We start from the raw sequence: 11,168 nt of genomic DNA, 5'->3' as shown, positions 1-11,168 counted from the left end.
CAATTATGTCAACTTTGAAAAAAATCTGCTCTAAGAGTAAATGTGGTTTATAATTTTAGGGTTGTTTCTTATTTACCAATAGTCACTTTACTGATTTGTGGTAGGGGAGCTTATTTATGAAAGCCAATGTCGTATTCTTAAATAAGTAATTCTCAATTCAATATAAAATGACAATTTTCATACAACAACATCTCTGTAGAAACTAGGATAATGTTAACTTTCTATTCAATGTACTTGATGGTGTGAGAAATTAGAAAGGAACCTGGACATGCATTTAATCCCACATCCTGGGAGGCAGCAGTAGGCAAATCTCATCTCTGTGAGTTCAAAGCCAGCTTGATCTATAGAGCAGATTCCAGGACAGCCAGAGCTATGTAGTGAGACCCTGTCTCAAAAGAAAAAAAAAAGAAAGAAAAAGAAAAGAAAAGAAGGAAAGAGAGAGCAAGGGAGGGAGGGAGGGAGAAAGGAAGGAAGGAAGGGAGGAAGGAAGGAAGGAAAGAAGGAAAGGAGGAAAGAAGGAAGGGAGGAAGGAAGAGAGAGAGAAAAAAGAAAAATGTTAAGGAGGGCAGCAAGAAGTGGCCTAGATTTCAGAGGACTGATTGGAAGAAATTCCTTTCTGAAAATGATCCCCAGAAATGTCTCAGTGGGCAAGGAGCTAAGTAGCAACAGATAAAATTAGGTTCTCTGCAATAAGCATCGCAGATGGTGTCAAGGTTGGTGGGACTCTTATCAGGTTGAAGTTTGCTTTCTTCAAATTATTCTCTTATAATACTTTCAAGCCTCCAAAGTTTTATAAAGTACAGCCAGCCTCATGTTTGCTGAGTTTAGGAAGTTGTGGATTCTGTAGTCAAAAATTTCACTAGAGACCATGTAGACAAAAGTGAGACTGCCAAGGGAATCAGGAAGAGGGCCCAGAACTCTATGGACACACTGAGTTAGTTAAGCAGAGGGAAAAGAGACTAGATAGAAGCATCTGGAAGACCTCATAGTCAGAGGAGGGTTCTACAAGACAGTGGGGAAGTTTTTAAAGCAACTCTCTCAGAGTATGAGTGTGGGACTCTGGGGAAGGAGCCTTGCCTGGTATCCTGACACCCTCTCTGCAAGCCGAAGGACAGACTTCAGAACACAGTAGCTCATGCTTTGCTCAATTACAGTCCCTTTCTACATTTAAAGGTCTGTCATGTATGTTCATTTAGCCCCTCATAATAGGCTTGTGTGAAGCTATTTAATTGACAAGAGGACACTTTTGCTAAACTCAGGCTCAACCCTAAAATCTTTTCACGAGGCCTCTTTTTTTGATCCTCTCCTGACTGGTTAACATCTCAATGAAACAGCTGCCAACTGAGAATAGAGAAAGATGACCTCAACAAGAGGAGAAAACAGGGAGCTTCAGACACTGACCCAATCAAGAAGCACTTCACTCTAGCTTCCCCTGGCAGTATCCCAAGCTTCACTGCCGAGAACCCTGCCTCAGGGTACTTTGGCCTGTCGCCAACCTCTGTCATGTAATGACTGCCAGTCCTTTTCCAGACTTAGAACTACTTTGTTAGAGAGCCATCATTACCCACCAAAGGACGTCTAAGGGAAAATTGAGTTGAATAAATTATTAGCAATTTTATAATAAACTTCAAGTCATCTTCCATACATTTTCTTCAAACTGCCAGAGTAATTTATATATTAAACATTTAGATACTATCATCCTTCCTTGTCAACTCTCCCTGGTGCAAGATTCTTAAAAGTAGTAGACCATTAGATTCCAGGAGAGTTTAAGCTATGAAATGCCCAGAGGCAGACTGAGCGAGAAGCCTTCTCAGATGCTTGCCAGATTTATGGCTTTATGGTCTCAGAAGAAGACCTGACTCTTTCAGAAACTTTCCCCACAAAAGGAAGGGATGTCAGCCAGGGAACCAGCTCTAGGGGTAGCTTTACTCCTGGAGCAACAGTCCTGCAAAATACAGAAGATATTTTCAAACCCCAGATAGTAGGGCTGGGCCTTATTGCTTTAGTGATTTTGCAAGTAGTGGTCATTGAGAGACTACTTGTGTGCATTTGTTCACATTGCCAAAGCAGCATGTGGAGGGCAACTGAGCCTCAAAATACCCATCGTGAGAGTTTTGGTTTGGATCATAGTCAAGAGTTTCAAACATGACCAGCAGCTATTTTTTTAGTAATAACATAGAGTGAAACTTATTTCTCTCTCACATCTCACATGTACGGTTGCCAGCTTCAAACAGAATAAGTAGAGTAACTTCAAACAAAGTTAGTATGAAGTTTTCTTAAAAGACCAGGGACATGAGCTATGCCCCCTTGGAGTGGTCTTCATTCAAGTACATATGGTTTCTGGGTGCTCTGATAGTAAAATGACTGTACACATTGTTTCCATCTTCCTTATGTAGAATAGTAGAACACAAAAATACCACTAATCTCACAAACTGTGTGCATGCAAACACACAAGTGTGCACACACACACAAGCACTCAGCTTGTCAACAACTTCAGCAAAGCAAAATACAAATGGTAATTAGAAACATGTGTCCCCAGCAAAGAGGCACAGAAACTAAAAGGTCATCTCTTTCCAAATGACCTAATTAGAAGAGCCTGGAGTGCTGGCGACAGTATAATGGCTTTACACAGCTTTTAACTCAGATTTCCTGTTTTAAAACAGTGCAATTTACTGCCTGTGCAGCAAATATGAATTGTCACTTAATGCCAACAGAATTAGGCTTCCCAACAACACCTGCCTCCAGCAATCTCCTCTTTGTTAGGCCCATCGGCAGAGGATTGCTGATTCGCTATCCCAGAATGACCATTTAGAATGTAACGCCAGGATGGCTGCCAAGTTGAGAACAACGATTTCATGTAGAAGAGAGCCTGCTTGGTACTTTACATTAATGCCAATTGAAATATGCATGAATAGACCAAAGGGAAAAGCAGTTGTTCCGAATCACACTGTTAGTGAATGCTTCTTAGATTCCCTTCTCTGGTCCCCAAGCTAGGATTTTGATGCTGAATAATTTTAATTGCCCAGAGAAAAGAGGCACACAGTGGCTCAAAATGCTGCATGGTGAGAACTCAAGCAGACACCCAAATAGAATTGTCAATTTAAATAGATGTCATTGTAAATTTGTATTTAATTTCTCTCATATTTATTCAATATGTTGTGATGTTTCATTAAGGATTCATTTTGCTTGTCTGTTTTGTTGCCTCAGTTAGCCCATCTGAACACTTAACTAATGCTTTGTACAGTGGTGATATTTCAAAGTCACCAAGAAAAGACTTCAGGAACAGCAATGGAGACTGAACTCTGGCACATATTTCTCAGACACTTTTGTAGTTCAGCATAGTCACATGACCGAGGTGAATCTGCAAGGTATAAGAATAAAGAACTTGTGTATCTTCCTTTCTGGCAATGGTCTGCCTTGTGATCTCTATCTGACTGTGGCTGGCTCTGCATGAGTGACTCCAGAGGAGCCTTGGGTAATTAACATGACTCCTGACAACCTGCATGACTTACATATATATGTATTTCTCTTTCATGAGAGAAATAAACTATCATCCTTAATGTACTAGCGATTAACCTCTCTTTTTATACTAAGCTAACTTGTACCTTAACTAATAAAGACAAATGGGACACCAAGAAGTTGATTCTAGTCAATATACACTTGATCTTTATATATAGTCACAAATGCATCACAACACAATAACCAATAACAAACTATATATTCAACAGTGGCTCTGTCATACAAGCCAGATATGTGCAAGACCATCACACATGTCCTCCCTGATTCTTCACAATGATGCAATTGTCCTGCTGAATACGTCTTAAGATCTATCTCTATCACTAAGCAAAGCATGACTATAAATCCTTTCTTGCTAAACAAAGGAAAAATAACATTAAGCCCCTCCATATTTTTCCAACTCTTGAACTAAACCTGTCTGGAAATAAAACTTAGTTTGAGGAACCTGTTCAACAAGATGGAAAGGGTGAGCTGGTATAGTCTCAAAATCTTGCAATCTAACAGTTTACATTTTACTATGACTCAAGGTAGGTTATACATAAAATATTTTTTCATACCATCATGTTAAAATATACATATTTGTTTTTATAATTCTCCAGGTAAATAATCATTTGATATATGCATTTTGTTTATCTAATTGATATTTCAAATTCTATTCTACTCACTGGTCTCCCACCTCTGTACCCACTGTCATTCAAAGGATCTCATTAAGTAGGCTTTTCTGCCTCTCGGACAAGTGTATGTGTTATATTCTTTTTCTACCCAAAGTTCATAGTCTAGGTCAACTATTGGTATCCCTCCATTCTTACCTCTTCATAAGTCCCTAGAGTGTGCATCAACTTCCTCCAAATCTACTAAAACCTCACCCGAGAGATAACTACTTCATGCATGACTTACTTAGACATTGGACAGTTATTGCCCCACTCCCATAAAGCATGAAATATACAGATTAGGATACAAAGCATAGCATTTGAAGATTTCCCGCAGCTCTGTAATATTAGATTGTTTTAAAGAACCTCCTTGACTTTCTCTTGATTTCCATGGAAACACATCATTATGCTTTCCCATCCTATTGCTCTGAATATTCTTTTCATTTACTAGGTTAACGTTGCCTCTCCCTACTCCCTGATAAAGGTTTTCTTTGATGTTCAATACCAGGTGTTCTCTCTGTGTGTTTTCTCATTTTGAAATAACATTAGATCTCTCAGCTTCAGAGACCATCTTTGATTGAATGATACTCATCCATGTTTGAACATGAACTTTCACACTAATTGCAATTTCATAGTCACATTTGTTCCTTATTTATGAACTGCCTGTCAAATCCTAACATGCCCAGAATTAAAATAAATTTATTTTCCTTGTGTGTACTTTCATTCTCAAAAACCACCTAGAATGTTGTTCTGACCTATTCAACTCTATACACAAATGTTCTTCTCTCTCATTGTGGTATTAATCAATATACATGGACAATAATAAAAGCATAACTTCTAATCTAGTATATAATAATATTATTATTTTTGGTTTCTTTAATTCAGTCCTGTCTAGTCAAGACAGGACTTCCAAGGACTTCCAAGGAAGGAAAAGTCATTTACCTTATCTCAGAGGATGATATTTTTCTTTCCAGGAAAGGGTAGGTAGGCAAGATATGAGGGAATAACATAACATAACATATCAGCACATCAATTCTGATTAGAGGGAAGGCTGGGGATACATTTTAGTTGGTAGAATAATGATCTGCTGCAAATGAGGGTTTACATGTGCCACCTGTGGCAATGCTCACCAATGATGCCAGCATTTGGGAGATAGAGGCAGAAAGATGAAAAATTCAAGTTCATAGTTGACAATATAGCAAGTCTGAAGCCAGTCTAGACTATATGATACCTTCTTTCAAAAAGTTATGAATCTCAACAACAAAATTTTCTTTGTTTTCAAGCCCCCTACTTCCCACTCTTGCTTTGTCAGACTGATTCCTTCAGTGTAACCCTTCTGCACCATTACCCCAGAGCAAAATCAGTGATGTATTCCTGGATCCTTCCATTTCTGTTACAATAAAACAGGCCACTATAAATTTCCTCTAGCTTGTCTGTAGTTAACGATAAACCAACTGTCTATTGTTCTATTTCAGATTCTACTTTTAGTTCTTGGACTATTTCTCATACATTTCAGAAAAGCTAGGCATTACTTTAGTCTTTTTTATGCTTTGGTTCTCACTCACAAGTTTTTTTCTGATTTACTTTATTATTCTGGGTCCTCTGGAGAGATTCTCTGGTGAGATAGAAAAGCAAAGAATATGTCTGAGTCTCTGAAACTACTTATAGGTCAGATTAGTGGCCACTTAGGAGTAATGCTCATAACATGTTGACACACTGCTCAGCACAGAACCACATGTACTGCCAAGACATTCATCAGAGGACATCAGAAATGTCTGCCCTCAAAGGTCATTTGTCTCTAAGACAAGATGCTTCAGGAAGTATCTACTCACTGTGCAGCATCTTCCTCTTGCCACTTCTTAAGTCTCGCCCCGTCCACGTTCAGCTGCTGATGGCTCAGGTCCATGACTGCCCCATGTCTACCATGGAGGTTGGGAATGTGAGATAGGTATCATTAGGCCTAGAGACTGGGTCTCCTAGCACTGTTAACAGCTACACATGAAAAGTCTCACCAACATGACTGTCCAAACATGAGCAAATGGACATGAAAATGGACAAAAACAATAGACATGTTAAGTAGACAAGGAAAGCCCATGAGGCCTGAACCCTACATGAAGAACTACAGGCAACTAAGCAACCCTAAGCGGGAGAAATGAACCTCCCCAGGAAAGGGCACAGCCATTGCTCATCCAGTAGGAAGTGAAGAGCACAGCCATTGCTCATCCAATAGCAAGTGGTCATCCCTGAAAACATGCATCCAAGGCAAGCTATCCAGACTGAGCAAGTTAGTTTTAGGAATATATATTTATATACATGAAACATATATACATACATATATACATATAATAGCAATTAATAAAAAAAGAGGCCAGGAATCTGAAAGAGAGCAAGGAAGGGTATATGGGAAGGAGGAAAGGGAAGAGGAAAATGTTGTTTTTATATTAATCACAGAGAATAAAAGAAATAGTAAAACATAAAAACTAAAATAAGAAATATTATAAACTAAAAAAACATATCCAACAACCATCTGAAAATAAAATGTAATAAAAAAATAACCACTAAAATTACATTCACTCCCTCTCTTCCCTTCCCAACATCTCTTTCTTTTTTAAATTTTCTGTCACTTTACAAGTATCATGCTTTCTTCTATCAGAGAAGTATGTGTATCTTTCCTCTTCTTGATTTCCTGGGTTCAGTGAAGCAAAAGATACTTGGAAGTTATCCACTATATATTCAGCATACTTATTGATGTCAGAAAGTCAGATGTCAGAAATAATATAAATAAGTACTGATCTGAAAGTCTTAAAATTGACATGTAGAAATAAATAATTTTAAATAATAGGATGAATATTTAAACAGCTCAAGATCTTATAACAGTGGATCAAGAAATCAGAAAAGGGAAAATTCACAAATGAATTTAAAATTCCATTGGGATTTCAGTTTAAACCTAAGATGGAGATCATATGCATGAGTTTATCTTGAGCTGTGTTCAAGCCCTCACTAAAAACAGTAGTAAACAAATTAAAGAAATGAACTGAACTGAACTATAGCAAATATAGATAGAGCTCAAACCACACTAAGAGAATGACACACAGCAACACCACTTAACTGTCCAGGGTACCCACCATGGAATCTGAAATGTACATTGGCAGATGAGACTTCAGGGAAAGCATGAGATATTTAGCAAGTAAAGGTGTGACAGCTGAGGAGACAAAACCACAGTGGAGGAACTGCAGAATGTAGTTAATGCAGTGGACAAGGAGCTGACCCTCGTGTGGCCTTGTGCAGGCATCTCTTTTTGGAAATGGAATAGACCTAAGGGAAAGCAATCCACATGCAAGACTGAGAGCCACAACTGCAACAGCTGCAGTTCAACTGTCCCTCCTAAGTGAGACCGTAAGTCATACACAAAAGCTCAAACTCTCATCTAACTTCTGGAAACTCTACTTTTCAGTAATGGACTTGACCACTGGACCTGAGGAAAGGTTCTACATGAGACAGAGTTAAGAATAAATGAGAATATACAACATCAAAGGAAAGGAAAGTTTCGAGAGTTTTAAGAAAAACATGCAATTCAAGTACTGCTTTGTCATATGACTAAGGGGCCATGGAAAAAGATAAGAAAAAACAAATTGGTACATATTTATGAAGCAAGAACTTAAGCAATGGTCAGCAAATAACAAATGTAAACTATGAAAGATTAAGCAAAAATAAAAACAGATGGAAACACTAACAAAGCTGCATAAAATATAAAGCTTTGGTCTGGGACCCAACATTAAATAATAAAAGAACAGAACAAATGGTAAGAAAAGAAATTATCTAGGAAATGAAGTAACAATTTCAAGTATTGTGTCATTGATCGCTAGCTTCCAACACTCCACCAAAAGATCAGCAATGTTATTTTTCTATATCTTTAACTTTTTATTGGTTCTTTGTAAATTTCACATCATGAACTCCAATCCCACTCATCTCCCTTCCGTGTGCCCACCCTCCACCCTTGCAACCTACCCCATAACAGAGGAAAAAAACTGGCTATGGAAACTGTAGTGTGACACAGTGTGTCCCATAATATACCCTTCCTTCTACACCCTTTTGTTTGCAAATGTTCATTGAAATGACTCCTTAGGAGGCCTCTGGCTTCTGCTACTCTGTTAATACTGAAACCGCACTGGGACTCTCTTGGATATCCTGTTGTTGCCAAGGTGGTCCTGTAAGTTTTGGATTTGTATGACTGGCTCCTTCATGCACTCCAGCAGTTTATCAGTGAGGTAAATGTTGGAGAGGGACAATTCAAAGCCTTGGGTCTGGGACTGAGAGGTATCTGAGCTGGTCATACCACCAGCTCTCCCACTCTCACGACCCAGAGGCCGGCTACCAGAAACCCCCACTAGTGGGGCCAGCTCTACCCTGCTGCTCAGGGGAGGTCAGCAAATATCAAGTGAAAACTATGAAAGATTAAGCCTGCTGTCCTGAGTGTTCCAGCTGGTTAGAGACATACCCAGTTCTCCCACACTCATTACCCCAGGGCCAGCTTCCTGCCTGCCATAGAGGGCCAGGGACAATGGAGGAGGAGGAGAGTGTCTCTCCTTCATCCTTGCCACTGCCTAGCAGATAAGAGGCAGGGCCAGCTCTTCCGCATTCACATGCTAGGGCAGGCTCACCTTTCATCAGAGTCTGCTCTACTGTGCTGCCCAGGTTAATTACAGGGCCTGCTCTCCTAAGTGCTGTAGCAGGTGAGGGGCAGGGGCAGCTCTCCAGCTCTGATGACCATGGAGACATCTGTCCTGCTTACAATAGAAGGTGTCTTAGTCAGGGTTTCTATTCCTGCACAAACATCATGACCAAGAAGCAAGTTGGGGAGGAAAGGGTTTATTTAGCTTACTTCCACATTGCTGTTGATCACCAGAGGAAGTCAGGACTGGAACTCAAGCAGGTCAGGAAGCAGGAGCTGATGCAGAGGCCATGGAGAGATGTTTCTTACTGGCTTGCTTTTCCTGGCTTGCTCAGCCTGCTCTCTTATAGAACCCAAGACTTCCAAGCCCAGGGATGGCACCACCCACAAGGGTCCCTCCCCCCTTGATCACTAATAAAGAAAATACCCCACAGCTGGATCTCATGGAGGCACTTCCCCAACTGAAACTCCCTTCTCTGTGATAACTCCAGCCTGTGTCAAGTTGGCACACAAAATCAGCCAGTACAGGGAGTAAGGGATAAAAGGAGGTCATTTCTCCTTCGACCATATTATCACACAGCAAACAACTAGAGTAACCAACTTTCCTACATTTACTCCCTCTGGACCTGTTTGCCCATTCCCCAACAACCAGGGTCTGTCTACTCTACTCTCCTGAATACTGCAGGAGTTGAAGGTCAAGCCAGCTCTTCTGCTCTCATGACCCCAGGGCTAGGTCTGCTGCGTGCTACAGGAGGTGAGGGTCAGGAGAGGAGTAGGGTATCACTCTTTCATCCATGCCATGGCATGGGAACACGTCTCCCATGTTTGCATCCTTGAAGGCAGTTCACCTGCAACTCCAGCCAAGTTCAGGGAACCACTCTCCTGAATACTACAGCTGGCTATGAGTGGGGCCAGCTCTCCCACAATTCTGCTCTGTACAGTCTTCAGACATCAACACGTCCCTAGGCATCAGCCCAGACCAGGGATATCCTGGCCTTTGGTGGTAACAAACCCCTGGGTTCAGATAGATGAACCCAGATCTGGCCCCCAGTGAGAGCAGAGGCCAGGTGGGATCATGGACAACTCTCATCAGGCTATTCCTCAATACCCTCAAGTCTCCAGTTCTGCCTTCTTCATTGTGCTCAAATCCTTCTGTTTCTCTTCTCTTCCATTTCTCTACAACTTACAGGCTCCATTTAGAGGTGTCTGGGGATCTCTGAGTGTCTGGGGTCCTCTCAGGAGTGCTATGCCCCATTTGTGCATTATAGCACTGGGCAGGGATTATCTTGGACATGGCTTGCCCCTCACTTCCCTGACCTGTGCAGAGTCTGACCATTGGTTGTCTCAGGCTAGCTATCCAGGCCCCATGGTGACAGTTTAGTGTTCATTTGAGGCTTGCTCCACACCTAGCCTGCCAGAGTGGCCCCATGAGAAGGTCCTCTGTTTTGGGCTCACTTCCACCCAGGGCACCAAGTCCTGGTGGAGTTCTTCTAGTCTCCAACTTGCTCCCCATCCAGGAAGCTGTAAGGACCTGCACAGCACTAGACTGATAGTTATCTCAGGACCTCTTTTTTCCCAGGAAATGTTAGGCTGCTAATTGTTCAGATGACCATAAGTCAGAACACTGCCACACACACACACACACACACACACATACACACACAGCATCTCTCCACTCTGCCACCTACTGACATATATGTGACATAGCACCACATTTAAGGGCAAGAAAAATATTATTAAAGAAATTTAAATAACCATGCTAAAGGAAGTCTTAGGAAGTTTTTATGTGCTCATTGTATATTTACACATGAATAGTACATATACACATATGCTCTGATATTTTTTTCAGGGTGAAGGAAGAGCCATGTCTCTATGCAGGAGTTAAAATTAACATGATACCCATGCTTGGAGTTCAGAAAACACTACAGAAGAGGAGGTGGAAAGACAAGAAGAGCCAGAAGAACAAAGAGGTTTCTGTTGGAATGTCTCCTAGTATTGCCAGAACTTAGACCCATGAAGTTTCATCAATATGGTTTCTTACACAAGTTGAATAAGGGCAATACCCACAGACATACTAACATGGACGGAAGAAAGCCTGAGTCCTCAATCCTACACAAAGAACTACAGGAGGCTAAGAAATGCTGAGAGTGGGGGAAGTAGTCTTAGCCTTCCTTAAGAAAAAGCACACCAACTGGTTAAGCAATACCGAATAGTCAGTCCCAAAAACATACATACAAGTAACAATTATAGAGACTGAACAGGTTGTGTTTATATATTATATATTTAGGTGTGTGTGTGTGTGTGTGTGTGTGTGTGTGTGTGTGTGTGTA

The 11,168-nt window shown here is 40.8% G+C and overlaps 1 long non-coding RNA gene and 1 pseudogene across 1 annotated transcript; both read right to left on the bottom strand.

Annotated features, from left to right (window-relative positions):
* Window positions 1-3,121: 3,121 nt before the first annotated feature.
* On the bottom strand, window positions 3,122-6,071 carry LOC116083627. Its single transcript, XR_004115813.1, has 2 exons — window positions 5,999-6,071; window positions 3,122-3,361 (listed from the first exon to the last, which is right to left on the bottom strand). It is a non-coding gene; the product is annotated as an uncharacterized LOC116083627 (long non-coding RNA).
* A 4,348-nt stretch (window positions 6,072-10,419) lies between these two features.
* Window positions 10,420-10,564, bottom strand: LOC116084023 (annotated as a pseudogene).
* Window positions 10,565-11,168: the final 604 nt, after the last annotated feature.

Source organism: Mastomys coucha, unplaced genomic scaffold (genome assembly GCF_008632895.1).
Source record: "Mastomys coucha isolate ucsf_1 unplaced genomic scaffold, UCSF_Mcou_1 pScaffold8, whole genome shotgun sequence".
Classification (NCBI taxonomy): domain Eukaryota; kingdom Metazoa; phylum Chordata; class Mammalia; order Rodentia; family Muridae; genus Mastomys; species Mastomys coucha.
The sequence above is the reverse complement of the archived record's forward strand: the minus strand, read 5'-3'. Positions and strand labels throughout refer to the sequence as shown.